The 27,619-nt window shown below is 47.0% G+C and overlaps 1 protein-coding gene across 2 annotated transcripts in view; it reads left to right on the top strand.

The window, feature by feature from the left end:
* LOC147446684 (uncharacterized) overlaps positions 1 to 27,374 on the top strand; it is a 63,660-nt gene extending 36,286 nt beyond the window's left edge. For both annotated transcript variants that reach the window (XR_015189945.1, XR_015189946.1), the window contains one exon: positions 26,993 to 27,374. The gene's annotated coding sequence lies outside the window, so the exon portion shown is untranslated. The remainder of the gene's footprint in view (positions 1 to 26,992) is intronic.
* Positions 27,375 to 27,619: the final 245 nt, after the last annotated feature.

Here is a 27,619-nt window from a genome sequence, read left to right as displayed (position 1 = left end):
CGAGGAAAAATACCTACTCGCCTTACTGTTATACGCGTTCCTGCCATAAAAGCTCCACTACTTACCGTTCCTAGAGTCCTGTGCACCGCAAATGACGTGGCACACATGCATTGGCTAATACTCTCCATCTTCTCTAAAATGATTACTACTGATAGTCCAACAGACCCTTTTTCCCATAAAAGTTGATATTGGTTTTGACACTTTACTGATTCTGGTACTGCCATGGTTTTGTCGTACTGAGACTTTTTTGACCTTTTGACTGGCTCTTGAACCGACTGTACATGAAAAAGGCTTAAAATAATTGATTCTAGAATTTCCTAATCTTCAGTTCTCAGACTATCAGTACTCTTATCCCTGGAAGTCTCTCTGTCTTTTGAATAATAGAGCTTGATTTTGGCCCCATTATATACCCTTGGCAACAGTAATCCAGATAAATCTTTTAATGTTACTGTGCTTGGACAACGCCCAATCAACTTCATATGGACCTGCCCAAGCTATCTTTAAGTTCGGTTTTTTAGGGCCTAGTTTTGATTGATATAACAGAACCAAATCTCCTTTCTGAAACTCCCTGACTTTGATTCGTCTGTCATGCAAGTGTTTCCTTCTTTGCTGAACAATTTCCTATTCCAGCATAGCCCTCTGCCTTAACTCATCCAGCTATGTTAACTCCTCTAGTCTCTGTTTCAGATTGTGATTAAAATCTAACCCATACTCGACTGCCATCCTAAGACTGGGGATGACAAATTCCATAGGCACAACAGCTTCAAAGCCATATACTATTCTAAATGGTGTCAATCCCGTGGTGACCTTATAAGCTATTCGATATGCCCAGAGAGCAATTTAAAGTTTCAAATCCCACTAGTGTGGCTCTTTTTGCACAATCTTAGTGAGAATAGTCTTGACAGTCTTGTTAGTGCTTTTGGCTTGCCCATTGCATCTAGGATAATATGGTGTTGATTTCCGATGCTTGACTGAAAGCATATCCATGAGAATGTCCATAGTATCATTGATAAAGTGTGTACCCTGGTCTAACACAGTCTCCACAGGACATCCGTATCGACAAACAATATTTTTAAATAGAAACATAGCAGTGGATCTTGCCGTGTTGTTGGGAAGAGCCTTAGCTTCTACCCATTTGGTCACATAACAAGTGGCCATCAATATATACCTATTCTTCCTTGGAGTAATTTTCTTGAAGGGACCCATAAAATCTAGATCCCATTTCATAAAAACACCCAGTGGCTGAACCGGTGTGAGAGGAGTCATATTTGTTGCCGTGGGTCTGCCCATTCTTTGGCATATATCACAAGTTTTACAAAAGTTTCTGACATCAGATATTAAAGTCTGCCACCACAAGCCAGCATGCAGAATCTTTTTGGAAGTGATATCAGTAGAAAAATGTCCCCTAGAATCCCCATTACGTGCCTTTGAAATAACTTGCATTCGTCCCTCCATAGGCACACATCTGCAAAGAACCCCATCGACTCTCAATCTGTAAAGTGATCCGCCAATGATGGTGAACTTCAGACTCTTGATAATCAGAGCCTTCTTTTGATTCTGAGTCCAGTTATCTGGGAATTCTCCCTTAGAAAGAAATTGATATATCTCATACAATTCTGGATCAATTGATTGTGCAGCTGTTAATTGAAATAGTTCTGCATCCACTGGCTCGTCTCTTAAAGACACCTCAGAGTAGCCATCCTTTCTCCCGGACAGGAAATCAACACCACAAGGAAGCGGTTGCCCTTTTGGGTACGCCGTGATCTGCACTCGAGGGACGGAACTGCAGGGCACGTGCCTTTGGCGAAGTTCCTTGGTGAAGCTGTACCCCGGTATTTAGGTGCTCTGCATAGGCAGATGGGGAGATAATACTCCCCTTCCTATGCCGTTATTTGAATCCGATCCCTTCCGGGGAAAATGACGTAATTCTCCCCAAGCGAAGCCAGATGAGCTACGAGAGCACCCAACTGCCATCCCCCCCCCCGGGGGGGTCAACTTCACCTAAAAGGGTTTGGGAAATGCATAATGGGAGACATTACCAGCCTCAGTGGACGCCACCTGTGAGCCGACGCGCTTCCAAGCGGGTATGGCATTTCCTAGGGGAAGACCGTCGGGTTTCAAAGGCAGTTTAGTGAGGTGAGCGATAAGTTACCTGGAGGAGGCAACTCCAAAGGGAAGACCGAAGCAAGTCCCGCAGTACCTGGGCCTCTGAACAGAGGTACTTGGTCGCTGTCACGCCCACCGAAATGGGTCTCTCAAGGGAAAAGTCATCGCCCTATGAGTGTAGATAATTCTGGCCTCCCGAGTCCAGAGGAAACTAGTGACAAAAGCGTCTGCCTTCGGTTTCTCGGGGCATAGTCCTGGTCGTTCTTCTTGTCCACTTTTATGGTGGATAAGGGGAGCGGTCGGGCTTGCCCTGCCCGACTCCGAAAACAAAGGTTTTTGCCGGGCTTATGAAAAATACGATATTCAAATTCCATCAAGAGCATCATCCAGCGTATCAGTCTGCCTTGAATAATGACTTTATTAATCAGAAATAATAAGGCTTGATGATCCACATAAAAATGAAATAGCTTGCCCAACAAATCTCTTTCAGTAGTTGTATACCCTCGTTCAACCTGACTGAACCTGCGACCGGCAAAGTACACTGGATAATCAGTTCTTCCTTCTGGCTGAGCCATTGTTGCTCCCATCGCTAGTCCTGAAGCATCGACATGTACATGAAAAATGACGTCCCAATTTGGTTGTCGAAGGACTCGCTTACTGATAATAGCATTCTTTAAATTCTGCAAACTCTCCTCACATTCATCAGTCCATCTGAACTTGCTGGTCTTCTTTGTAAGTTCATACAAAGGTAATGCCTGGGAAGCAAACTTGTGCACAAATCTTCTATAAAAATTGATATATCCCAAGAAAGAGCTTAACTCTGACACATTCCAAGACGCCTTGGCCTATTGGACACACTGGATCTTGTCATTGGCTATTTCTATACCATTCCTGGACACTACATGTTCCAGTAGCTGTCCTTTCCAGACTAAGAAAACAGATTTGAATGGGTTCAAATAGATCCGCTTTTCCTGATAGCGCTCGAAAACCATTTCAAGAAAAAGTAAATGCTTCTCCTCTGTTGAATATACAGTGAAATCATCCATAAATATGGCAAGGAATCGATGAAGAAACTCACTGAATATTTCCATCATACATCGTTGAAAAGTGGCTGGTGCATTGCAAAGACCAAATGGCATTACTAGATACATAAATGCTCCCTACTCAGTAATAAAAGTGGTTTTACTCCGGTCTTCAGGAGCAATCTGTAATTGGTTATAGCCACTATAACCATCCATAAAGCTATACATCTCATATTCTGCAATTTCATCAAGCAACATATCCGTGAAGGGTAATGGAAAGGGATCCTTAATTGTTTGAGCGTTCAACTTCCTATAATCCACACACACTGTAAGCTTTCTATATTTCTTGGGTACCACCACAATACGAAACAACCAGTCACTACTAATTACTTCAGTAATGAACTCAGTCTTTACAAGGTTATCAATCTCTTCCTTGACCTTCTTAGCGTAATTTGGATTCATTCGGTATCGCTATAGCCGTACTGATATGGCATTTGGTTTCAATGGTATTCGATGTTAACATACGTTTGGATCTACTCCTTTAAGATCAATATGTTCCCATGCGAACACATCCTTGTACTGTTGGAACATATGTCGGGCCTTCTCTTTCATCTTAGGATTCAGATGTTTGTTGACTTTGATCAATCTAGGATTTTCCTCAGAACCTAAATTCCATTCTTCTATTTCTTGATCATCTGGAAGTAATCAGTTAGGCCTTCCGTCTTTTCTCTTGGTTGACTCCTCAGTGTAATCCCAAGACGGTCCCCTGAGCTTTGAACTGCTATTCAGATTTTCAGTAACTTCTTCCGAGTGTATTTGTTCAGAATCCACTGGTGTACTGGAATCAACTGGTTTTTCTGGCCTTCGAGTCAGCTGAACTGGCCGTTGTCCAAAGTTCTGCTTAGTGAACTGATTTGGAAATTGCTTCTTTTGCTTTTCAACCTGATCTTTGTCTAGTAACATTGCGTTGAGATCTATCTCGGTTAATGGAAAAATATTCATTGTTGCGAGCATTCTCTCAATTTTCTTCACCTTATACTTCTGGCAAAGCTCTTCGAGTCTCAGCTCCTTTCTCCAGCTCCTAGTGTTGTTCGTCTAAATCTGAATCCTGCTACTGGCACCTTGTATTGCCAGAGTTTGATTAGCATAGTCGTGAACAGCTTGTGCCGTTCGCAGCCATGGACGCCCCAATAGCATCCCATACGCGCCTTGCACATCTAATACTAGAAAGCTAGTTTTGAATTTTTCCTTGCATACTCTCTATCATACCAGTTGCGTGCACTACTTGATGGTCCGCCATTCGAACTTTGAAAGGTGGAGGTTTCAGATTTGTAATTCCCATCCTTTGCTGAAGATGTGTCCCCAGGATGTTTACCCCTGCTCCTCCATCCAGTATGACACCAGATAGTGGCTCTCACTGTTTCCTAACTTTATAATCTACCTGGATCACCGGCACTTCATCATCTCTGACATTAGCCAAGTCAATCGTTCTGGCTTCCGCCTCAGCCTTCCTTCGCTGTCTGATGAAATTCGCTGCTTCAGGGAAAGTTTTTCTAATGTCTACTAAGTCCACCGTGAGTTTCTGAATTCTGTCACAAATCTTGACATGAATTTCCTCCCTCTCATGATGAGAGTTGTTATCAGAACTTGAAGAATTGGTAGTATCTGCACAATACCATTCTTTTGTTCTAGTGCTTTCAGCTCCCTTATCAATCCTTAACTCTTCCATCAGTCCATGAACTCAGCCAACATGGTCTCAAGTGTTCCAAACCTTGTCTGATCTGGTTGTGCTTTCTTAGAAGGCTGGGCTGGTATCTTCTGAATGACCGAGCATTAGAATTCTCTGGCTGCTGTGGTAGCTTCTTGGCTAAATCCTCTGTGATTCTCGCCACCAATTCTCTCTGCTCCTGCCGTTCATCAACCACCTTTTCTTTACCCTTGGCTTTCCACACCTCTCTCTGCTGAGCTCATTTGCTACTTTTAGGAGTGACTGGTTTTGCTGGGTTATTTGGGATTTCCTCAATAACCACCCCTTTGCTGCGTGTAACTGCTTGTACAGGAACTGGTTCTGGGACCTTCGCCTCAGTAGCCGCAGTAACAGGTGTTTCTGGACACTGAGTCGCGAAATGCCGATACTTACCACAAGTATAGCAATTCAGACTTCGACTCTGGAAATTACCACGACCCCGGCCCCGGCCAGTACCTCCTTAGTACCTGCCGCGCCCCGTACCAGCACCACTGATATCTGATTTCTCTTCTTGGGGTACACTGGTAGGCTCCACTTTTACTGGTTCAGCATTGGTAAATGCCACCACAGACAGATCTTTTCCCTTCTTGAAATGATGAATGCGAATGCCACAGTTGTTCCATAGATGGCCGTAAGCTTTGCAGTAAGTACACTGTGGACATTCATTGGAAACATGATCTTTGGATTTACACTTTGAACACCAGTTTCCACTCTTCTTACTGGTTGTCTGGTCTGGCTGATTTCAGCAATCTGCCGGGCCATCTCATCAATCTTTCTAGACCAAGACCCCTTCTTAGCTTTGTCTTTGATCTTCTCATTCGAGCTACTTTCAGAACTACTGGAGGTCTTACTTGAACCAAAATTCTCAGTAGAAGTACTGCTACTACTAGACCTCGTCTTCTTATGACTCCTTTCCTTCTTAGCCTGCTGTTCTAGCTTCAGAGCTCATTGCACCAGATCATTAAATTTCTTTGTTGGTGCAGGAACCTCTTGTTCCCTAAACTTATTACTGCGGAAACCATTGAAAAACCATGCCCGCAACCGCTTTTCTAATGGTGGTTCCTGCGGGCTGTCTATTCAGCTCCTTGATTTTCTCAACATAACTTCTGATTGATAATTTTCTTTGCTTTATCTTATCCAGTTCACAAAGGATATCCTCATCTCCTCTGTTATCTGAATATTCCAGTCGGAAAGGTTTGAGTAGTTTGTTATATGATCTGAGTTGGCAAGCTGGGTAATGGTAGTACCATTTCCTTGCTGCCTCCTTTAATGTTTGAGGAAAGTATTCCCCCCAGTCATCTTCATCAATATTTTTCAACTCAGCATATTGTTCAAAGGCTTGGACATGAACATCCGGGTCATCTTTCTTCTTACCTTTAATATTGGAAAAGAAATTTTCAATGAAGAGGTGTAATCATGTCGATCAGCATCGTTTCTGCCTCTTCTCACCTTAGGAACCTGACTCCTTGAAAATTTCTTGTAATGGTCTGTGTCTGCATCCGAGTCAATTTCTTCTTCAGTTTCAGTTTCTGTCTCCTCCCTGGCTTTTCTACTGGAACTATGGTGACTACCTTTATTGACTTTGGCTCCTTCATCCCTATGTGTAGTCCAAGAACTCTTGGCCTTGCCTTCTTCCCTCTCAGCCCTTCTTCTTGTGGACTGACTGGAGTGCTGAGACTCCTTAGTCTCATCAGCATGACTGTGCTCCTCCTGAGACTTAGTCTTAGTCCCCGGTTCATTCTTAGGATCAGAATCTCTTTCTGACTCCTCAGGGATAGGGTCAACGCGGTAGGATGGTTTACGACCATGATTGGTTTTGGGTGCCATAACTTTAGCTGAAAATTCAAACTGGGAGAAGCAATCTGGTCAATGAGCAAACAACTCTAGCCACCGTGATCGCCAAAATGGAATTGGAGCTGATCTTTTAAGATAGCTGATTCCAATGTTAGAATTTACAGCTACTGGAAGTCGTCAGTTCAGTCAGTGAAATTGGAATGGAATATGGAAACTGAACTGAAATACTCTACTGGGACTAGAAATAGATTGAATGACTGGAAAGTGTTTTAGGTTCAGATTGAGAGTTTATGAAGAACGAGTACAAGGTATAACAGACTGAAGCCCAATTGACTACTGTAGTAATGATTACAGAGTAGAATTACAAGTGAAGAGATTGTAACTCAAGAACACCTTCAGGGACTAAAAACAAGAGACTAGGAGTAAGAAGTCAAAAGTACAAGCAGCCCAAAGTACAATCAACCCAATTACAATGTAATGGGTCCTATTTATAGCCTCATGAGGTTACTGTGGTAACCGTCGTGGTAATTACTGACTGATCCACTGTTCGGCTTCCAGGAGACAGCCCAAAGTACAATCAGCTGAATTACAATGTAATGGGTCCTATTTATAGCCTCATGAGGTTACTGTGGTAACCGCTGTGGTAATTACTGACTGATCCACTGTTCGGCTTCTAGGAGACAGTTCCCGCCTGTTGAGACTGTCTTCGCCGTCTACAACTGTCTTCTTTTGCAAATGCACGAGAAGCCAAGAAGCGTGTACACTTCGAGGGTGTGTCCAATTCGTCCTCATCCTCTTCTGACAGTTCCGGTAGCTCTTCCTCTTCTCATTCTAGTGATGATGACAGGAAGGGCAAGAAACGACAGAAGAACCAAAGACAATGGAAAGAACCAGAAGAAGGAAAAGAAAATCAGATCCCATCGCAGATCTCGATATTTTTTAACAGTTATGAGGAGTTCTTAGAGCTTGGACTCTGATGACCAGCTCTTTTATTCTAAGAGGAAGCACTTTTATAGAGTCAATCAATACGACTTTCCCGAAGATAAGAGCAAGAAGACCAAAGAATTCAAGGAGCGCGGACAAGCGATAAAATTTGATACCTTTCCATATGTGAATGTGAAGTGACTGTCGTCTTTGTGCAACTGCTAGATTTGTGTCGTCTAGTGCGTCGGTACCTAAAGTCAATGTCTAATGAACTGGTTTATAGCTTAGTGTCCGATTTTCCAGGTTTAATCGAGGGCGATTATAATTCTTTCAAGAGGGGGGTATGTCACAAACTGATAACAGGGCAAAACTGTACGAGTTGATGACATGGCAAACTGTATAGTAGGCACGCAGTTGGCGCTGACAATGCTGACGTGGCAGCAATTCGAATCTCTGCGTTTTGCGTCGACATGCCACGTGGCAGGTTGCACGGATTTCTGCGATTCACATTGGTCACTTTTGGGCGAGTTGCTTTTGAGTTTGAAGCTTTTCATGTAATTGCTTTTCAATGGCCTTTAAATTGAACCCAATGCCATTTCTCCCCTCAGTTTGCTGACGAGCATGTAAGCAAAGAGGGCACGCGCGAAACTGTAACTCTGTTGATATTTTAATATAAAATAAATACCGAAAGGGGCGCGAGATTTTGGGACGAATACCTCTAGGCACGGAACGCCGGGCCGTGTGGACTCTATTTTAAAAGTTGTGAAGTATTTTAAGTGATTCTCTCGTTTGTCGTTCCAGATTTTCGACTTGGGGTGTCCAACTCTGTAACACTAAACCTGCATAGTAATCCACTGGGCCCTGCGGGGCACAATAATACCTCTACTAAGTCCACAATACTCATACATACCCCTCCCTGAATGCCTCCAATCCCAAATGCAGCTGACCAAAATGTCTCATAACGACCACGCAAAATCTGATCACATCGTCTAATGCGGCTCTCACAAAGATAGTGCTCCCGAAGCATAAGAATATCAATCATACAGCCCACAAGGCATCGCTAAAGCTCCTGGCGCAAGCGACTTGGCTGACGCTGAAACTTGAGTCCGCCTTATCCCTGCACATTCTATGAGAGGATCCTCATAGAGTCAGTTAGAGAAAACCGATGTTGCGACAGCAACCAACCTCTCTATCCTCGAGGCCGGCTTGGATGGACATAATCTGCTTTCGAGTGACCCCGAGATAGTCGTGACTGTAGAGTTTGTCCAACCCAGACCCAAGAAGAGCGTTCCATCCGTTGGGCTACTTCCTCTGTCAAGGAGTCCTCATGTACATATACATAGCATGGTGGACTCTGCGTGTTAGCAAAAGAGTGTACCACAATGTGCCTAATTCCTGCTGTGTCTGGTGGTGTCACAGACAACTTGGCCAATGGCCACAGAGTCTGTATCAAATCTGTCGCCCCCAGGTCTCCCGTGTAATGAGGGAACGCGAGAACCTGAGCCTGAAGCTAGTCCATCATTGAGTCAAGGTCCACTCAGTCTGGTTCCTGCCACACAAAGGGAAGGAGAAACCGACCGTTGTGTCCAAGGCTTCTGTCCCTCTAGTTGCTAGAAACAACACATGGACTCTGAAGCAAGCCGCCTCAAAGTTTGGAGAAGAGTTGCGGGCGAAGTTGTAAGCGAAGAAGTCCCACCGGTGACGGATGTAGAAATTCGTCAGTCCTTGAGAGACTGCGGTGTGAGTAGCAATTGGTGAATTACCTCAATTCTGGAGAAACGCAAACCCATAGACTGAGAGGAATTCAAAAAGGAGTTTTAAGCTCAGTTCTTTCCTCCCGACTTTGCCGATGATGTGAAGAAAGAATGGGATTGACTCTCCCAAAGAGAGCATGAAGCTTTATTCGACTGCGTCGACAAATTTTGGGTTGTCCTCTTTAAGATTACTCCCTTTATAAAAAATTTGGATGCAGAGAAGATGCGCGAGTTTGAAGCGGGATTCCAGCCGGGAGTTAGAAAAATATGAAACTTTTTCTCCGAAATAATCTTCAAATTAGGATGCAATCTGCCCTATTAGCTGGTAACTTGCATTCGAAGGGAACTCTTCGTAAACAGGAGTTTAGTATCTTTCATGCAAAGCAAAAGGCTCTCACCACTAAGGCAAAACCCCCCACTCGAAAGCGGCCTTTAGATCAGCCCAAAGGCCCCAGAAAAGAAGCCAGAGGGAGCAAAGAAAAGTAAATTCCTCACCCCCTCTCAGTTGAAGGTATACATAGAAGAGGGAAAATGTTTCTATTGTGGTGAGAAAGGCCATAGGAAACCGGATTGCCCACAGCTTAAGAAAGGTTTCTCTCCTCCTGCAATCAGTACCTGATGTACAAGCCAACACCAGGAAGGAGAAAGAAAAAAGGCAACTACTCAACGGGTGGGGCAATTTGAATGGACAAAAAGTATTGATCTTGTTTGATCCACGCTCCACCAACAACTTCATTTCATTGGATACCTCGGAATCTCTTGGTCGCACGCTTGAGAGATTGGGAACTCCAATTAGTTTAGGATCAACCTTTGAAGGCTTGACTATATTCCACTCCTATCCAAGGACAGTTGAATCTGAAGATCGGAAAGTACTCTGATTGAGAGTCTTTCCTAGTTGCCCTTTTACATGTGATGTCATCTTGGGTATGCCCTGGCATTACAAAATCCACTTGGGGGGGTCACTATGTATAAATTGTGTATATCACGTGCGTCCAAGGACTATATATAGAAGTTCTTATATATGAATTTTAGATAAATAAAATGCACCATTTTTCTATTCAATATGTGAATTGTTTTCTGAGTTCCCTTTTATTATACCCTTCTGTAGTGAAAATGTGAGAAAAAATGATATTAAACAACCCCTTCTCCTGCACTCACGTGACCCCCCCGAAAAAATCCATCCCATCCCAGACTATGTAAACAAGAAACTGTCCTTTTCCTTTAAAGGGCAGCAGTATGATGTAAATGCTACTGTTAGTGGCTGGCCAATTCCTATGGTCAGTCACATCACTGTTAAAAGAGAAATAAAGAAGTGTCTTTCTGCTTACTTGATGTTTGTCAAAGATAGAGAGATGAGTGCTGAAAATGTCATGTCAAATTTAGATAAAGAATGGCGAACTTTTCTTAATCAATATAAAGATTGTTTTATTGACACCCTTCGAGATGAATTACCTCTTCAGAGATCGGAAGATCATCGTATTGATCTAGTTCTAGGCAGTTTACCCCCAAATCAGCCACCTTACTGCGTTAGTCTCTTACAACAGGAGGAAATTCTTAAACAAGTGAATGAACTTCTCGAGAAGGGTCTTGTTGGATTAAGCACTTCTTCCTATTGTTCACCAGTTTTGGTTGTGCAGAAGAAAGATGGTACATTTCGCTTGTGTATCAATTATCGTTCTCTAAATAACGTTACGATTAAGAATAGATTTCCGATTCCCCGAATCGATGATATCTTAGACAAGCTACAAGTACAGGGGGCACGAATATCAGCCGCATAGATATCAAAAGCGACTACCACTAGATTCGTATTGCTCTTGAAGACATACATAAGACTGCAGTCCAAACAACCTTCGGATTGTACGAGCTTCTAGTAATGCCTTTCAGCCTTACTAACGCTCCCGCAACCTTCAATTGAATGATGGACCGAATTTTTGTCCTCACCAACAGTTAATAGGAATCTTCTTTGATGACATTCTATTCTTCTCTCACGCAGAGGAGGAACACAAACGACATCTACAGACTGTGTTTGAAGAATTGCAACATCATAAACTTCAAGTTAATGCTAAGAAGAGTGAATTTTTCTTGATAGAGATTCACTTTCTGGGACACATTGTCTCCCATAATCAAGTACGCATGGACCTGGCAAAGGTTCAAGCCATTTCGGACTGGCCACAACCTGGTTCGGTTCATGATGTACGAAGTTTTCTTGGCCTCTGTTACTATTACAGACGCTTTATACGCCATTTCGCTCATGTAGCTGCACCTCTCTATGATCTCACAAAGAAAAAGATATCTTTTGTATGAGGGGCTAAATAAAGGAAGCTTTTGAAAAGCTCAAGTATCTTCTTACCCATGGACCCATCCTCATTGTATCTGATCTTTAGAAACCATTGAAGTAGAATGTGATGCTTTAGGCGATTGCATTGGATCAGTTCTCGATCAAGAAGGCAACGACTCCGTGATGCGGAGCTTCATGCTTCCATCTATGAGAAGGAACTCATGGCAGTCATTCATGCTCTCTCAGTTTGGAAACACAACCTTCTGGGAGCAAATTTTACGATAAAGACAGATCATCAAAGTCTTAGATACTTACTCTCTCAATGAAAGTTGTCTGAGAATCTTTCACTTCCAAATTCTACATACTTCTGGAAGTAAGAATGTGGTTGCGGATGCTCTTTTGTGACGGCCCCAAGTCAATGCCATAACAAGTGTACATCATCAAGAATTGGAATCTCTACCCGAGGTGTATCCTGATGACCCGACTTTGGTGAAATCTCGCAACAGCTACAAACTGGTACCAAAGTTTTTCCCTGTTCTATTAAAGATACCTTTATTTTCATCAGGCTCTTTGTGTGGCGTGTCCACTTAGAACAAAGGTAATGAATGAAGCACTTCCACTCCTTTATTTGTTTGTCATAGTAAGAATCACTGGCGCATGATCTGAAGAAGCGACTAAGCTCAATAAGTCCAGTGGCCACTCTAATAGCAAGGGTGCCCTCAGTGCCCAAACTCTCTGTCCAAAGTGTTGCTCTCTGAGCTCTGTATCTAGCAAAATCCTCTCGGGGATGTGTAGCATGGCACTCCCACTCCTCTATCTATCTGTCATAGTAAGAATCATTGGTGCATAATCCCATGCCACAGATGCGGTCACTGGCGTAGAAGCGATCAATGCGAGATAGATTCACTCCTTCTACTCTGCGGTCAGAGTAAGAGAAAGATAAGCTGTTTGGGGGCCACACAAAACCTGTATGCTGCTAAACATCGGAAATCCTCAAGGTCATACGTAAGCACTCCCAAGCTGCCAATTGAGGCGTGTGCATAGTAGAATGGCTACATCCAATCCTATCCGAGGGCCCTTCAACATGTTGAAATCTCCCCTAGTACACCACTCCTCTACATGCCACAAAGACTCTACAATATGCAACCAAAACTCAGCTCGTGCACTTGCCACATTGGGCGTATAGATGTTCAGGAAGCCCATGAGGCAACCGTGAACCTGCATAGTAATCCACTGGGCCCTGCTTGACATAATAATACCTCTTTACCACAATGGTCTGCTGTCATGAATCCGCAATAGTCATACATAAATCTCCCTCGATGCCTTCAGGCCCAAAAGCAGCTGTCACATGACACATCCAACCCTATGTGTCCGTGGACAAGCTACAGCATGACCAGGGTTCAGTTCAGTCAAGTCAGTCTAGAATAGGAAGTGATCTGGAACTTTTGTGAGTCTGTTCGTAGACCGTGCATGATGAGAAACTTAGATTAGATGCATATCCTCTGGTTGCACACCGCATAACCATCAGATTCCGGTCCAATCCCATCAATAGCATTTTTACAGTGCGTAGACCTATTTTTGGCATTTTTCACTTATTATTTTTAAGTGACATTTGTTGGAAAGTAGGTAGGGCAATTTTGCTAAGTTTGTATAAGTAGAAACCCAGTGCTAGCACTTTCTGGCAGAAGAGGCAGCAGGAGCACCTTGCTCAACAGGAAACTTCTCAGCAGGACCAGAACAGCATGACCTAGCGTTTTTGCAACAACATCAAGCTAGTGTTTTTGCAGGACAGATCATCCTTGGCGTTTTTGCATTGCAGAGCAGCTTCGGCATTAGCAGACACAGCAGATACACTTGTCAACAGCAGATCAGCCCTAGCGTTAGTGGATTTCCTCCAGCAACAGATTTTCAGCCCTAGCGTTTTTGCATCTGCAAGACACTTCAGCGTTTTGCACATTCACCGCAACGGAACATCAGATAGCATCAGCGCTTTCAATTTTCAGCAGTCAATACCCGCAGTAAACCCCCGAACCTCACAGATCTCACCTTCTTGCAGCAAATCCTTGCCGCACGGTCAGATCTGTCAAAGTTTGCAGTTTCAGCCCGGAAAACGCAAATTTCAGCATCTGCGTTTTCAGCGCGTCGTCGTCGCATCGTCGTCATCGGCATCATCACCGATATAGAGTCAGAATTCAGCAGATAAAGATTTGCAGATTTCAGCCATTAGCATTTTCAGATTTCAGCCCGTCTCGTCGTCGTCCTCATCGTCGTCGACATCATCGGCAAGTCCAAGCATTGTAGAGATTTGTGCAATCAATAGTAGATCGCTCTCGCCATCGAGAGTGGGGCCCTTGGAGGAGGGTTTGACAACATCTCCGGTGTCGTATTCTCTTCTTTCTCTATCTCTCAGTCTCATGCACCTTCACGCACAGTGTCCATTCACTTTGTTTGTGTCCATTGCACTCTCTCATTAAGAACGGAAGGCCCTCCCTTCCATAAGAAAAAAGGAACTTTGAGCACAGTTCAGAGCACTCATCTTGAGCAAAGTTCAACATTCATTCCGCTACACCTAACATTGGTATCAGAGCTTTGGCAGTGTTCTATATCATTCAAGGAAAGAACCACAAGAACCACATACATTTTTTTTGCTTGTTGAGGTCGCACGAACCCAAGTTCGCTTGGGCGTGTCGATTCCTTATCGTGTTTTTGAAGAGTGACAGGAAACCCAAGAAAGAAGGGCTTGTCCAGCCTCCCCTTGTGCCTCTTTCCACTCATTGAGAGCGGACCGTGCACTTAGCGGCCGGCCAATCGATGTGAGGTGGGAAAAAGCAACCTTGGTGTGAGCGCAAGGCCGCCAAGGGGTGCGCCCGCGGGAAAGAGAAGAGCTTGGGTGAAGAGAAGATCCTTCTCTAACACAGATTGCAAGCAAAAGAAGAATCGCAAGAACTCAAGAACCTCAAGACCCTCAAGAACCCCAAGAACCAAGACCTCCAAGAACCGTGAACTTAAGAACCCAAGATCAGAAGAACCCACAAGAACCCATGACTTCAGTGGATGGTCATCACTCGAAGCGGAATGGATACTTCGCTTGGAGGCGATGAGCATGAGAGAGGCGAAGAAGAATTTTCCCCACCAGGAGGTTTTTCGGACCCTCCCCCTTCCCCATCTACGCCAAGGATTGCACTAACTCCTATGAAGGAGTTGCCGCAGTTGTTTCTGGACAGGAAGTTAGAACACGAAGAAAGAAGGGCAACCATAGATCGTGACTACGAAGAAACAGTGGCAGCCATAGAGTGTAAGTACCGCTTGGAAGCCAAAGTAAGAGAAGCAGAAAGAAAGGCCGGCTTGGAGCGTGAGCGTCAGCAAGCGCGCTTGGCGGCCAAACAGAGCGCCCGACACATGAAAGAGATGTTGCGACACACACAGGATTTGCATGATGATGAGCATGATGATTTGCATGATCAAGATGTGATTTCTCACAAGCATGATGATTTGCATGAGGATCAAGCTGTGATTTCTCACAAGCATGATGATTTGCATGAAGATGATGTGATTGTTCGCAAGGATGATGTGTTAGTAGATACTTTTTCTAGTGAAGCCAACCTCATTGTAGATTCGATCAATCACGAAGAACCGATCTTGGCTCTCGAGCCTAGGTCCAAAGAACCCCTCAGGAAGAACCGATCTTGGCTCTCAAGCCTAGGTCCAAAGAACCCCCACAGGAAGTACTATGTGTTCATATGATTAGTCAGCAGGCATTGATCGAGTGTTTCACACGTGAATGTTTCCTGTATTTTAGTCCGCGGTTTTATGTGATCCCTTTTCCTAGGCATGACATATTATACGTTGAGCACGTTTCACTCATGAATGAGCACGAATGTATGCGGATTTCTCATGAAAATCTAAAAAGTATGCATTCAAGGAAGTCACATTCCATGTCTCTTCCTTGGCCCGACACAGTTGTAGAAAGAGCACAAGAAAGTATGAACATGGGCATTTCCGTTGTGAATTGCCAAAGTTGATTGATTTAGATCAGAAAGACACTATTTGATCTCATTGTTTGCGTGTGTGTGGTGAACGGGTTGGCACTCCGTCTATTTGTTCATCTAGAGTGCATACACAGTCTTTGAGGAAGACAAGATTTTTTCCAGTCACTTTACATGGAATAGGTATGTTCATGTTTTTGTGTTGAAAGTGGTTTCAGGAAATTTCAGCCATGGAGATTCTTGAAGAAGAAAGAAGCATGACTCTAGACGAAGTAGAAGCATCGAAGGAGCCATAGAAGACTTTGTGTTGCTTTCGGCGCGGCCCAAAGAAGCAAGCGTTGCAGACCTTTATGAAGTTCAAGTATCGCATGACCCACGCATCAGAGTGGGCCGGCGAAGAGTCCTTGATTCCGGATGCTATTGGTGATCTCCCTCGACGCCATACAGTTCGGTACTAGTACCTCACTTTGAAAAGGAGGGGTTGTCACATGACACATCCAACCCTATGTGTCTGTGGACAAGCTACAGCATGACCAGGGTTCAGTTTAGTCAAGTCAGTTTAGAATAGGAAGTGATCTGGCACTTTTCTGAGTCTGTTCGCAGACTGTGCACGACCAAACACTTAGATTAGATGCATATCCTTTGGTTGCACACCGCATGACCATCATGATGATTCCAGTCAGATCACATCAGTAGCATTTTTACAGTGCATAGACCTATTTTTCCTATTGTTGACATTTTTCACTTATTACTTTTAAGTGACTTTTGTTGGAAAGTAGGTAGGGCAATTTTGCTAAGTTTGTATAAGTAGAAACCTAGCGCTAGCACTTTCTGGCAGAAGAGGCAGCAGGAGCACCTTGCTCAACATGCAACATCTCAGCAGGATCAGAACAGCATGGCCTAGCGTTTTTGAAGACAGATCAGCCTTGGCATTTTTGCATTGCAGAGCAGCTTCGGCATTAGCAGACACAGCAGATCCACTTGACGACAGCAGATCAGCCCTAGTGTCAGTGGATTTCCTCTAGCAGCAGATTTTCAGCCCTAGCGTTGTTGCATCTGCAAGACACTTCAGCGTTTTGCAGATTCACTGCGACGGAACATCAGATAGCATCAGCGTTTTCAGTTTTCAGCAGTCTGTACCCGCAGTCGAACCGCCGAACTTCGCAAATCTCACCTTCCCGCAGCAGATCCTTGTCGCACGGTCAGATCAGTCGAAGTTTGTAGTTTCAGCCCGGAAAACGCAGATTTCAGCATCTGCATTTTCAGCGCGTCGTCGTCACCTCGTTGTCATGGACATCGTCACTGACATAGAGTCAGAATTCAGCAGATAAAGATTTGCAAATTTCAGCCATTAGCATTTTCAGATTTCAGCCCGTCTCGTTGTCGTCCTCATCGTCGTCGACATCGACGGCGAGTCCAAGCATTGTACAGATTTGTGTAATCAATAGTAGACCGCTCTCGCCATCGAGAGTGGGGCCCTTGGAGGAGGGTTTGACAACATCTCCGGTGTTGTATTGTCTTCTTTCTCTATCTCTTTGTAATCATTCACCTTCACGCACAGTGTCCATTCACTTTGTTTGTTTCCATTGCACTCTCTCATTAAGAACGGAAGGCCCTCCCTTCCATAAGAAAAAAGGAACCTTGAGCACAGTTCGGAGCACTCATCTTCAGCAAAGTTTAACATTCATTCCGGTGCACCTGACAGCAGCTGACCACTATCTCTCAGTAATCATTCACCTTCACGCATAGTGTCCATTCACTTTGTTTGTTTCCATTGCACTCTCTCATTAAGAACGGAAGGCCCTCCCTTCCATAAGAAAAAAGGAACCTTGAGCACAGTTCGGAGCACTCATCTTGAGCAAAGTTCAACATTCATTCCGCTGCACTTGACAGCAGCTGACCAGAAGGTCTCATAGCGGCCATGTAGAATCTGACCACATTGCCGAATGCGGCTCTCACAAAGATGGTGCTCTTGAAGCCTAAGATTATCAATCATACCATCCACAAGGCATCTCTGAAGCTCTTGGTGCAAGGGGCCCCTCTGATACTGAAACTGGGGCCTACCTAAACCATGCACATTCCATGAGACAATCCTCATGGGATTAGTGAGAAAAGACTGATGCTGCAATAGTAGCCAATCTCGCTATTCTCACACAAGAAGCTAGACAAGCAATCTTTTTCTATGGCATGTCGCTCCAATCCTTTTCGTCCAGCGGCAAATATAGAACTTCCTTTCATGGAGGCTGAGTTACATGCAAGATTGACCTTGGACCATAGTTACCGGGGAACGCCCCCTAGCCCCCGTTCCGGCGTTCCGGGGGGCAGTTCCCTTCCGGAACGTCCCGGAATGTCTGACGTTCCGGGTGGCCAATGCAAACCGGAACGGCCGTTCCGAAACGTTCCGAAACGCCCCCGGACCGTTCCGGAATGCCCCTGGAACGGCCAATTGCTACAAACAAATTTGGCAAAAATGGAAAAAATTGAAGTAAATGTTAGGGCTTCTTTTGAAAGTGTGCAAGGCCTCAAGGACTCATAAAATGCACCCCCCTCCCCCTTTCTCTTCACAAGCTAATCCTCAAGGCTCAAGCTCTCTCCCTCTCACTCTCAAGATCACTCCCTCTCAAGACTCACTCTCTCAAGGCTCAAGGCTTCAAGCCTTCAAGCTCTCTTCCTCTCCCTCCCACTCTCTCAAATCTCTCCCTCTCCATCTCACTCTCTCTCTCTCTCTCTCTCATCATCTAGTCATAGCAAGGTTGAATGGTCTTCAAAACGAGTTTTTTGTGAGTATTAGAGTCAAAGCACTCTAATACTCCTTGTATTTAAACACAAGGAGCTAAAAATTGCACTATTTGGGTGTTTTTTATACCTCCCGTTCCGCGACGTTCCCGTTCCGGACCCCTAGCCGTTCCCCCGTTCCGCGGGGATCCCGTTGCCGTTCCCGTTCCGCGTTCCGGGTAACTATGCCTTGGACGCCATCTCGGGAATCTCAAACTCTATTTGGTAGTAGCCACGTCTGAGAAGTTGAACATCGAGGATCTTGTCCACCTCTGCGAGAAGGCGGGGCTGGAGGAGATGACGCACCTCCCCTCTGCTAGGTCTGGTGTTGAGAATCTTGCAGATAACAGAGGTGGCTTGAAGGCGTGCCGCCTCTACCTCTAAGCTCGCTTGCTCTGTCGACGAAAGAGCAAGTCGGATGGTGGGTTCTGCGGGTCAACTGAGGGGGCTTCAGTGGAGTCCCTCTATGGCAGAGCAGAATCCTCCATTGCGTTGAGGAGAGCGAGGTGAAGCGACAAGGTAAGTCGATGCCGCTGGGGAACAACACCGAAGGATATCACGAGGAGGGAGTGGGAGAATGGTGGGCAGGCTGCGGGCAGCGCGAGGAGGGAGTGTGGGGCGGGCAGGCAGCTCAGGGCAGCGTGAGGGCGCGTGAAGGGGGGGAGAGATGGGGCAGGGCGGCTCTAGGCTGCGCGAGGGGGGGGAGAGATGGGGTGGGGCGGGCAGGTTCAGGGAAGCGCAAGGGGGATTAGGGAGGAGTGCAGTGATGCGCGTGAGAGCAACAGCAGTGAGCGAGACAACTGGAAAATTGTCGAATGCATTATGGTGGCCTATGGGCAATTCTATTTGCCACGTTTATCCTGGCCTCAACGATGCCTTGGGTCTCTTATGTCTGACAATTTTTGGCAGAGTTACCCGGAACGCGGAACGGGAATGGCGACGGGGCTCCCCGTGGAGCGGGGAGGGGTTCGGAACGGGAACAGCACGGAACGGGAGGCATAAAAAACACCCAAATAATGCAGTTTTTAGCTTTGTGTGATTGAAAACAAGTAGTATTAGAGTCCTTTGACTCTAATACTCACACAAACCTTGATTTGAATTTTGAAGACCATTCAACATTACTATGGCGAACGTGGCACGAGGGAGAGAGGGGGAGAGGAAGAGGGAGAGTTCTAGAGAGATAGGGAGAGAGCTTGTACTATGTAGACTTGAGAGCTTGAAAGAGGCTAGAGCTTGAGAGTCGAGACTCGAGAGGATAGAGCTTGAGGCTTGGCCCTTGAAAGCTTGGGCCTTGTGTGCATTGTGAAGGGGCATTTTATAAGCAAGAGGCTCACAAGATAGAAAACCAAAACCTAAAAATTTGGCTCACAAGAACAAAATCTGAAAATTTGGCCATTCCGGGCTGTTCCGAACTGTTCCACATCCAACTGTAAGAAAGGGTTACAGTTTTTATCTATGGATAAGTTATGCACACTAGGAGGGCTTGCATTTGGAAAAATCATCTTCCTCTCAAAGAGCGTATTTTCTTATGGAGATGTATGGTGGGGGCTCTACCTGTTGGTGCTATGTTGCATGAGCGGCACATTGCCTCCTCTTGGTGTGTCCGATGTCATGCGGCTAATGAGACGGCGACGCATCTGCTTTGGGATTGCCGCTGCTCCAATACTTTCATCAAGCAGGTGTCCGCTGTGCTGCGCCTTCGGTTTCCAGCTGGCATTTATCATAAACGATTCTGGATTTTTGGAGTGCTCCAACAGCGATAGGCTTCATTTGTGGTCTTCTTGAGTTGCGTCAGATTTTGGGTTATGTGGCATCAACGTAACTCCCAGATGTTTCATGGCATGGAAATTGACTCTTTCTCTTACCTCAAGTTCTCGCTTGGACAAGCACTTCACTTTGCCCATGATGTGGGAGATATCTCAAGCTTATAACATTCCCACCCCCCCCCCCACCCCCCCCTTGAAAAAGATCCTTCTATTAGTTAATGAAACTGCCCGCAGGGCTACAACCACCTCTACTAGAGAGGGCTACAACAATCATAAGGGGAGACTCTCCCAATGAAAAAAGAGCATATGTACAATCAGACTAAATCAAGACATGGGAGGAGGGTAGAGCCACACAGGTGCATGGTAGTGCCATTTGAGCGCACCCTGGACCATGGTGAAGAAAGGCTCAGGGCGCCAGAGTCGAAGGAAAGCCTCTCTACGCTCCTACATGCGGTCGGAGCTGCCCTGGAGTCTCTCAAATAGTCCTCTGAGAGTATGGATCAGCTGTAGCCAAAGATCTTGAACTGTCTTTGATGGTGGTACAGGGCGAGCCTCAAAGATGTGGAAGCAGCGGGCCCGCCAGATGAACCAGAGTGTCAAGCCGCAGATGAGCTCCCAACACTCCTCTCTCTCACTGCACCACTCCTGTGGCGTAAGCTCTGTAGTAGGCTAGAGTGTAGGCCGACCCACTTGCATCACTATCATCCTGCTGGTGGAGGATAGCTCAAGCTGAAGTGCTGGGCCCATGAGAGTGGACCAAGCAGCTGCCCCCCAAGTGTACTCCCGTGCTGAGGAAAGAGCTGGCATCAGTCGAAGGACACAGAGCCAAACATACTGTGCCAAAGGACAGTTCCAAAGACAATGACGTTGACTCTCCGCAGGATGGTCAGAAGCTGCGCATGCTGCTAAGAGACCACTATGTACAAACCAGCTCCCAACTGCTGTAGCTCGATGTGCAACCAGCCACTGGAACAAAGTGACTCACCGCGGCTGTCTGGAGTCCCACAACCTCACCCAAAAAGCTGACAAGAACTCAGCTGTGAGACCCTTCTCCTGCCAATGAGGTGCTGCAGCAGGACGAGCCTCTCTCCGTGCTGCTAGTATGTGACGTCCCAATCGAACAATGTACTGAAAGAAAGGGACACATGGATGGTCGGTTGAGAAGAAAGGGTCCCTCCAAAACCACTCCCCAGGATCCCATTGCACTTGTGCTAGTGGACAGCTCTCCCAAGCCCACAGCCTCCAGTGGCCAGTCTCAAGAGCTGCTTGGTCAGGATCTATGACACTAGACCTCCCCAGATGCCCACAACTCGGATCCTCTGAAAACAACACTCTGCCACCTGTGGGGCCTCTACTGAAACTCGGTGTAAACAACCCTCACCCTGTAGCTTGAAAAACAGGGAGGGTACAGTCTCTGAGCAAGCCCGAACTGCGATAAGAACCTCTAGTCGCGTGAAGGCCCCCATCCATTTGGGCGCTACTGACTCGAGAGGTGTGAGCCACTTAGCTGGTATTGCCTCTGTGATGTCCTGACAGATGCTCTGCACCCCTCTCATGTCCTGTAGAGCTGGATGCTCTGAAGTTCCTCTAACAAGCTTGAAAACTGTAACCAGTCACCTAAGGTGCGTGCTGGACCCTCTGCCATGGGACCCCAAGAAACATGAGACTCAGTTGCTCCCAGAAGCGTAGCAGACTCACAACAAAACGGTCCTCCAGTCTCCTGCTCAGGCCCACTCTGCGCATCTCTGTGAAAATTCATATGGTCGAAGGTCTCCAAGGGCCTCCAGCCTGGGGCACTCTAGCACTAAGCCGTTGAAGCAAAAACTCCTTCCGAGACTCCTCCCTTGGAAGCAATCCTTTGACAACAAACTTAGCAAGAAGGGCTCTGCTTTGCTGTGCTGGGTCAATGATCCCCAACCCTCCCTGAGAACACGGAAGAGTGATGACCTGCCAGGCCACTCTAGCCCAGGCTAACTGAGTGTCACGCCCTGACCAAAGGAAGTTCCTGATCAGCCTCTCTACTTGGCTGATGCAAGAACTCGAAAAGATCCAGTAAGAAGCCAACAATACCTGGTTGGTCACTACAACTCTGCCAGCCAGAGAAAGTCGTGCGGAGGTCCAATGTAACAGCTTACTCCTGATGGACAGGAGGAGGGGAGCAATCTGCTGCTCAGGAGACAAGTCCTGACAACCCAAGTATCGAATTGCAATCCTTGGAGGAATCCATCTGAAACCCTCACCTGGTAGCCAATCAGGCGTAGGAGCACTACCAATCGAGAAAGCCACTGTCTTTCTCCAGTTGATTAGTGCGCTTGATGCACAACAAAAGGTCTCAAGAGTCTACTCACACCTGCGGAGGTGGCCTCTTGGCCCTCCAAGTACAAGGCTGAGTTGTCTGCAAACTCAGCATCCAGAAGCTCATCGCCCCGAATAGGGAGCGCTAAGCCACGTAGACCAACCTGCTGTGAAACCCAAAACCTGCTCATCGCCTCAGCATAGAACAAAAAGAGGAAGGGGGCAAGAGGGCAGCCCTGTTTGACCGAACGTGTGAGCATGCAGCGATCTCCTCTACCACTTGCCAACAGCACCTCACTGTGTGCCCGTTTGTAAAGAGCCGACACACCTCTGATCTAGGCATCTGAGAAACCCATCCTGCGTAGAGTACCCTCCAAAAAGTACCAGTCAACTCTATCATAGGCCTTCTCAAAATCGAGAAGAAGTATCACCAGATCCTCACCACAAAGGCACGCGAGGGTAGATGCCTCCCAAAAAGTAAAGATGTTGTCAAGGATACTACGCTCCTTGACAAAACCTGTCTAGGTCCCATGTATAATGCTCTCTAGAGGTAGGTGAATCCTCAAACTCAAAGCCTTGGCAAGAATTCTGTAGGGTGAGTTGAGGATGGTGATGGGCCGCCACTGTCGAATCTCATCCAAGGTGCCACCCTCCTTGGGAATAAGGTAAATCAAACCCTCACTCATGCTATCAGACATCTCTCCTGTGTGTAGGATGTACTGAAAAGCGCTGCAAAGATCTGAGCCAAGTAAGTCCCAGTACTCTAAGAAAAGCTAGGAGTCAAACCATCCTCACGTGGACAACTACCATGGGGAAGTGCTCTGAGAACCGCGTGAAGCTCCTCTAGCTGAAGAGGCAGCTCAAGCCTCTGGCGCATCTCCTCAGTCACAAGACAAGGCATATGTGCCTAGACCTGCTCTCTGCATGCATCGTGACGCTCTGTTGACAGCAGGTCATGGTAGAAGTCAGTAACAACTACTCGCATGTCCTCTGGCTCTGAAGCAAGTGACTTGTCAAGCCTCCTCAATTGGCTGACCCTGCCATGCGTATGTCGGGGTCCCACTATCTTAAAGAAAGCCCCCGTCACTTTGTCACCCACTTGGGTCTACTGAGATGCCTATCGATGGAAAGCAAACTCATGGCGCCTCTCCTCTGTGCTAACAAGCTCCTGGCGAGCTTGCTGTAACTGCTCCTCCATCCAGGGATTGTTTGGATGCTGCTCCTGCATCCTCTACAAGGAAGGAACGCCTCGTCAAAGACACTGCTCCTCCACTCTCACTGCAGCCAGGCGGCGGCCTGTAGACTCCTGGAGATATAGCCGACTAAGCTGAGCAAGTCCAGAAGCCACTCTGTGAGCAGGAGAGTCCTGCATTTCTAAGCCCTTTGTCCAAAGAGCCACCACTCGCTCTCTGAGCGCAGAGTCTTGCAAGACCCTCTCAAGGATGCGAAGCATCGTGTTCCCCCTCCTTCTGCTATTTGTCCACTGTGAGGATCACTGGTGCATGGTCCAAAAAAGAAGTCCCAGCCAGAATGCAAACAGTCCCATCCAAGTCACGGAAGTGATCACTAGTGTAGAAGCGATCTATTCGAGATAGATTCACTCCTCCCACTATGCGGTCCGAATGAAAGAAGGCCAGCCTGTTTGGGGCCTCTCAAAGCTAGAATGCTGCCACACATCTGAAACCTGCAGAGTCATACCTAGCCTCTCCCAAGCTGCCAACTCAACTCCATGCACTGTGCTATGACTACCTCCAATCCTGTCAGAGGGGTCCTCCAACATGTTGAAGTCAACCCCAATACACCATTGCTCTGCCTGCGGAAAAAACTCTACAATGTGAGACCAAAACTCTGCACGTGCACTAGCCACATTGGGCTCATAGATGTTCAGGAAGCCCATGAGGCAACCCTGAACCTGCATAGTAATCCACTGAGCCTTGCCTGACACAATAAACCCTCTGCCCACAATGGCCTGCTGCAAAGAATCCGCAATAGTCATACGTACCCCCTCCCTGGATGCCTCCAGGTCCAAATGCAGCTGATCAAAACATCCCTGGTGTCACGCTGAATTTGGCAAGAGGCCAAAGTGTTTGCACCAGATCTGTCACCCCTAAGTAACCTGTGTGATGTGAGAACTAAGTAGCCTGAGTCTGGAGCCAATCAAGAACTGTGTGGTGGGTCCACTCTGTGGAATCTCTACCGCACAATGAAACAAATGTCATCAAACAAATGCACCACAATGTGCCTGCAACCCACTGCATCCGGAGGTGTCACGCTGAACTTGGCAAGAGGCCAAAGTGTTTGCACCAGACCTGTCACCCCTAAGTAACCTGTGTGATGTGAGAACTCAGTAGCCTGAGTCTGGAGCCAGTCAAGAACTGTGTGGTGGGTCCACTCTGTGGAATCTCTACCGCACAATGAAAAGGAGAAACCTACCGCTGTGTCCCAAAGCCTCACTACCTCTAGCTGCAAGAAAGAGGATGTGAACTCAAAAGCAAGCCTTCTCTAGGTCGGGAGAAGAGTCACCCAAGAACCGTGTGAAGCTGTAGTCGAAGAAGTCCCAGCGTCTGCGAATGCCAAAGCTAGTCAAACCTTAAGGGACTGCTGCAAAAGGAGAAGTCTGCACCAAAAAAGGTAGCCTCAAGTGGGGCTGTCCCTCTCGAGCCATGCGGCTCGTAGCGAAAGCACTAGCAAGAGATCTCCTTGCGGCAGACGCGTGTCCACTCCTTTGCGTCTGAGGAGGAGAGGTGGAGGGGTTGGGAGATGAGGCTGAGGGCCCCACCGGTGAGGGAGGAGGGACGGGAGGCGAAGGTGGAGGTGGGGGAGGCGGAGCGGCAACGTCTGAGGGAGGAGGGGTTGGAGGTGGAGGAACAAAAGTGGACGAGGCCTCCTGAGGCGGGTCCTGCTGAAGGGGGTCAAAACGGCTCCCAATCGGAACCCAGTGCTGCCGAGCTGCAGAAGGTCGGCCACCAAGGGAAGCAGTGGGGCGAGCCCGCCTCTATCGGCGGCGGCTAGGCACTTGTTGCCAAGTGTTAGCTGTCTTAGTCGAGATACCAGCCCGTGCGTCCTGTGTGTCTGGCTGCTGGGCTTGCTCAGCCTTGGGATGCTACGCATGCGCTGTGGGTCGAGGTCTCCTGTGAGAACAGGCCTTTGCCAAATGGCCCATTTGTTTGCAAATGGAACACTGGTTCGGGAGGCCCAAATACTCCACGCTCTGACGGAACCAACCCCCACTCACCCGAGGTAGTAGGATGACCTTCGGGAGAGAGTGGGTGAACCAGAACACATACTGAGGGGATGCCGGCTGCCTTGGCAGCTACAGAGGCTGCAGTGCGAGGTGTCTCCAGGATAGTCCCAATCTCTGAGCCAATCCTGGACAATAGTGGCAGGTACTCCCTTCTCAAACCGGGAAAGCAGATGGAGATGGGAAGGTCTACCTCTGCTACCAGAACATTTGTAGCTGGATGGAAACCATGCCTCCACTGTCGAAAGTGGGCTCGAGCTGCTCTGATGGCCAAGGGACTCATCGCGATGACCTTGGACTCCATCTCGGAGGTCTTGAACTCTATCCAATAGTAGCCGTGTCCGAGGAACTGAACATCCAAGATCTTGCCCACCTCGGCGAGAAGGCGGGCCTGGAGAAGATCGCGCGTCTCTCCTCTGCTGGGTCTGGTGCCGAGAATCTTGCAGATGAAGGAAGTCGCCTGCAGGCGTTTCACCTCTGCTGCGAGGCTCGCTTTCTATGTCAGCGAAAGAGCAAGTCGGATGGTGGGCTCTACGGGGTCAGGCGAGGGGGACTTCCTGAGAGTCCCTCTGAGGTGGATCATGAGCCTCCATCAGTGTCTACTGCCGTGGAGAAAGGGCGAAATGAAGATGATGAGAGGTGGCCCTCTGCTGGCCGAGCACGTCGTAAGTGCTGACGAATTCAGCCGAGAAAAACCGGGGGGGAGAGGGTGGGGGTTGCGATGCGGAAAGAGCGGGAGTGCGAGGTTGGGGCGGGCGGCTGAGGTGCGGGCTGGGGCGGACACGCTGAGGGCTGGCTGCGCGCTGTAGCTGCTACGCGCTGGAGCTGATTGCAGGCAGCGAGCGAGCGGGCAGGGCAGCGCAAGGAAGGCTGTTTGGGGGGGGGGGGGGGGGGGGGGGGGGGGGGCGAGCGGTGGCGAGAGAGAGGGGGGGGGGGGGGTGCAGAGCGTGTGTAGCGGGGTTGAGCGAGGGCAGCAGCGAGCGTTCGTGTTCGGACTGGGGCATTAGAGATTGTGAAATATTGTCAGCTTATAGGATTTACTTTCATTGTTTATAGTTTTCAGAGCACCACGGTGCTTTGTCTTTTGTACCTCTTATTGTAGTGGATTTTCCTCGATTTGAGGTTTCCCACTCGTAAATCAATCAAGTTTTACAAAAAAAAAAGAGTTGTGTGTGCGCGCGCGCATGTTGTTGTTTCTTTCCTTGTTTGGTGGACACTCTAATGGATGGCTAGGGATTGGTGCTGGGGTAGGGCGGTTTGGGGATAGGGAAGTCTCAACCTCGTATTTGGCTTGTTTTGTGCAGGTTAAAGAGTGTGATAGCCGTGTTGATAGCTGCTGGGGGTAGCTAGAGGCTCTTCCCTTCAAAGTTTGGTGCAAGTGGTGATGTTCCTTTTGATGGGATGCTCCGTTAGCTACAGCCTTGGAGGCTCGAAGTTGGATATTGAAGATTCTCTGGTGGAGTTTTCAGCCTTCTACAAAGTCTGGGTGGCCTGTTTCTGCTTCAGGCAATTCCCTTACTCCCTTGCTCCCAGCTTAGAGTAGTATCACCCTAAGGTTTGTGGTTGTTGAATAGCTCAGGGGTTGTTTCAATATCAAATCCCTTTTATTTGGTGTGCATGTAAGGCCTTCGGGCCTGTGGTCTGATTACATAATACAAAAGGGTAACAAGCCCGACTTCTTTTATATATTTACATATATATATATATATATAATATCATAGTGGTCTCATACGGTCCCGCACGTTTTGTACACGTACGACGATGTGCGGTACTAAACGAACTAAAAAGAATTATGATGTACAATGACGTTACTTTCTTTCAAAATTAAAAAACAAATAATTCTTAAGTTTAGGGCCTAGGCCCTTGGGTTTAAAATTTACACTTTAACTTGACATTTGTACAAATTACAATTTACAATACTACACAAAATG

This window comes from Adiantum capillus-veneris, chromosome 12, assembly GCF_014529385.1.
Source record: "Adiantum capillus-veneris isolate H3 chromosome 12, ASM1452938v2, whole genome shotgun sequence".
Lineage (NCBI taxonomy): Eukaryota > Viridiplantae > Streptophyta > Polypodiopsida > Polypodiales > Pteridaceae > Adiantum > Adiantum capillus-veneris.
Note: the sequence above shows the minus strand (reverse complement) of the source record. Positions and strands in the feature narration are given on the sequence as shown.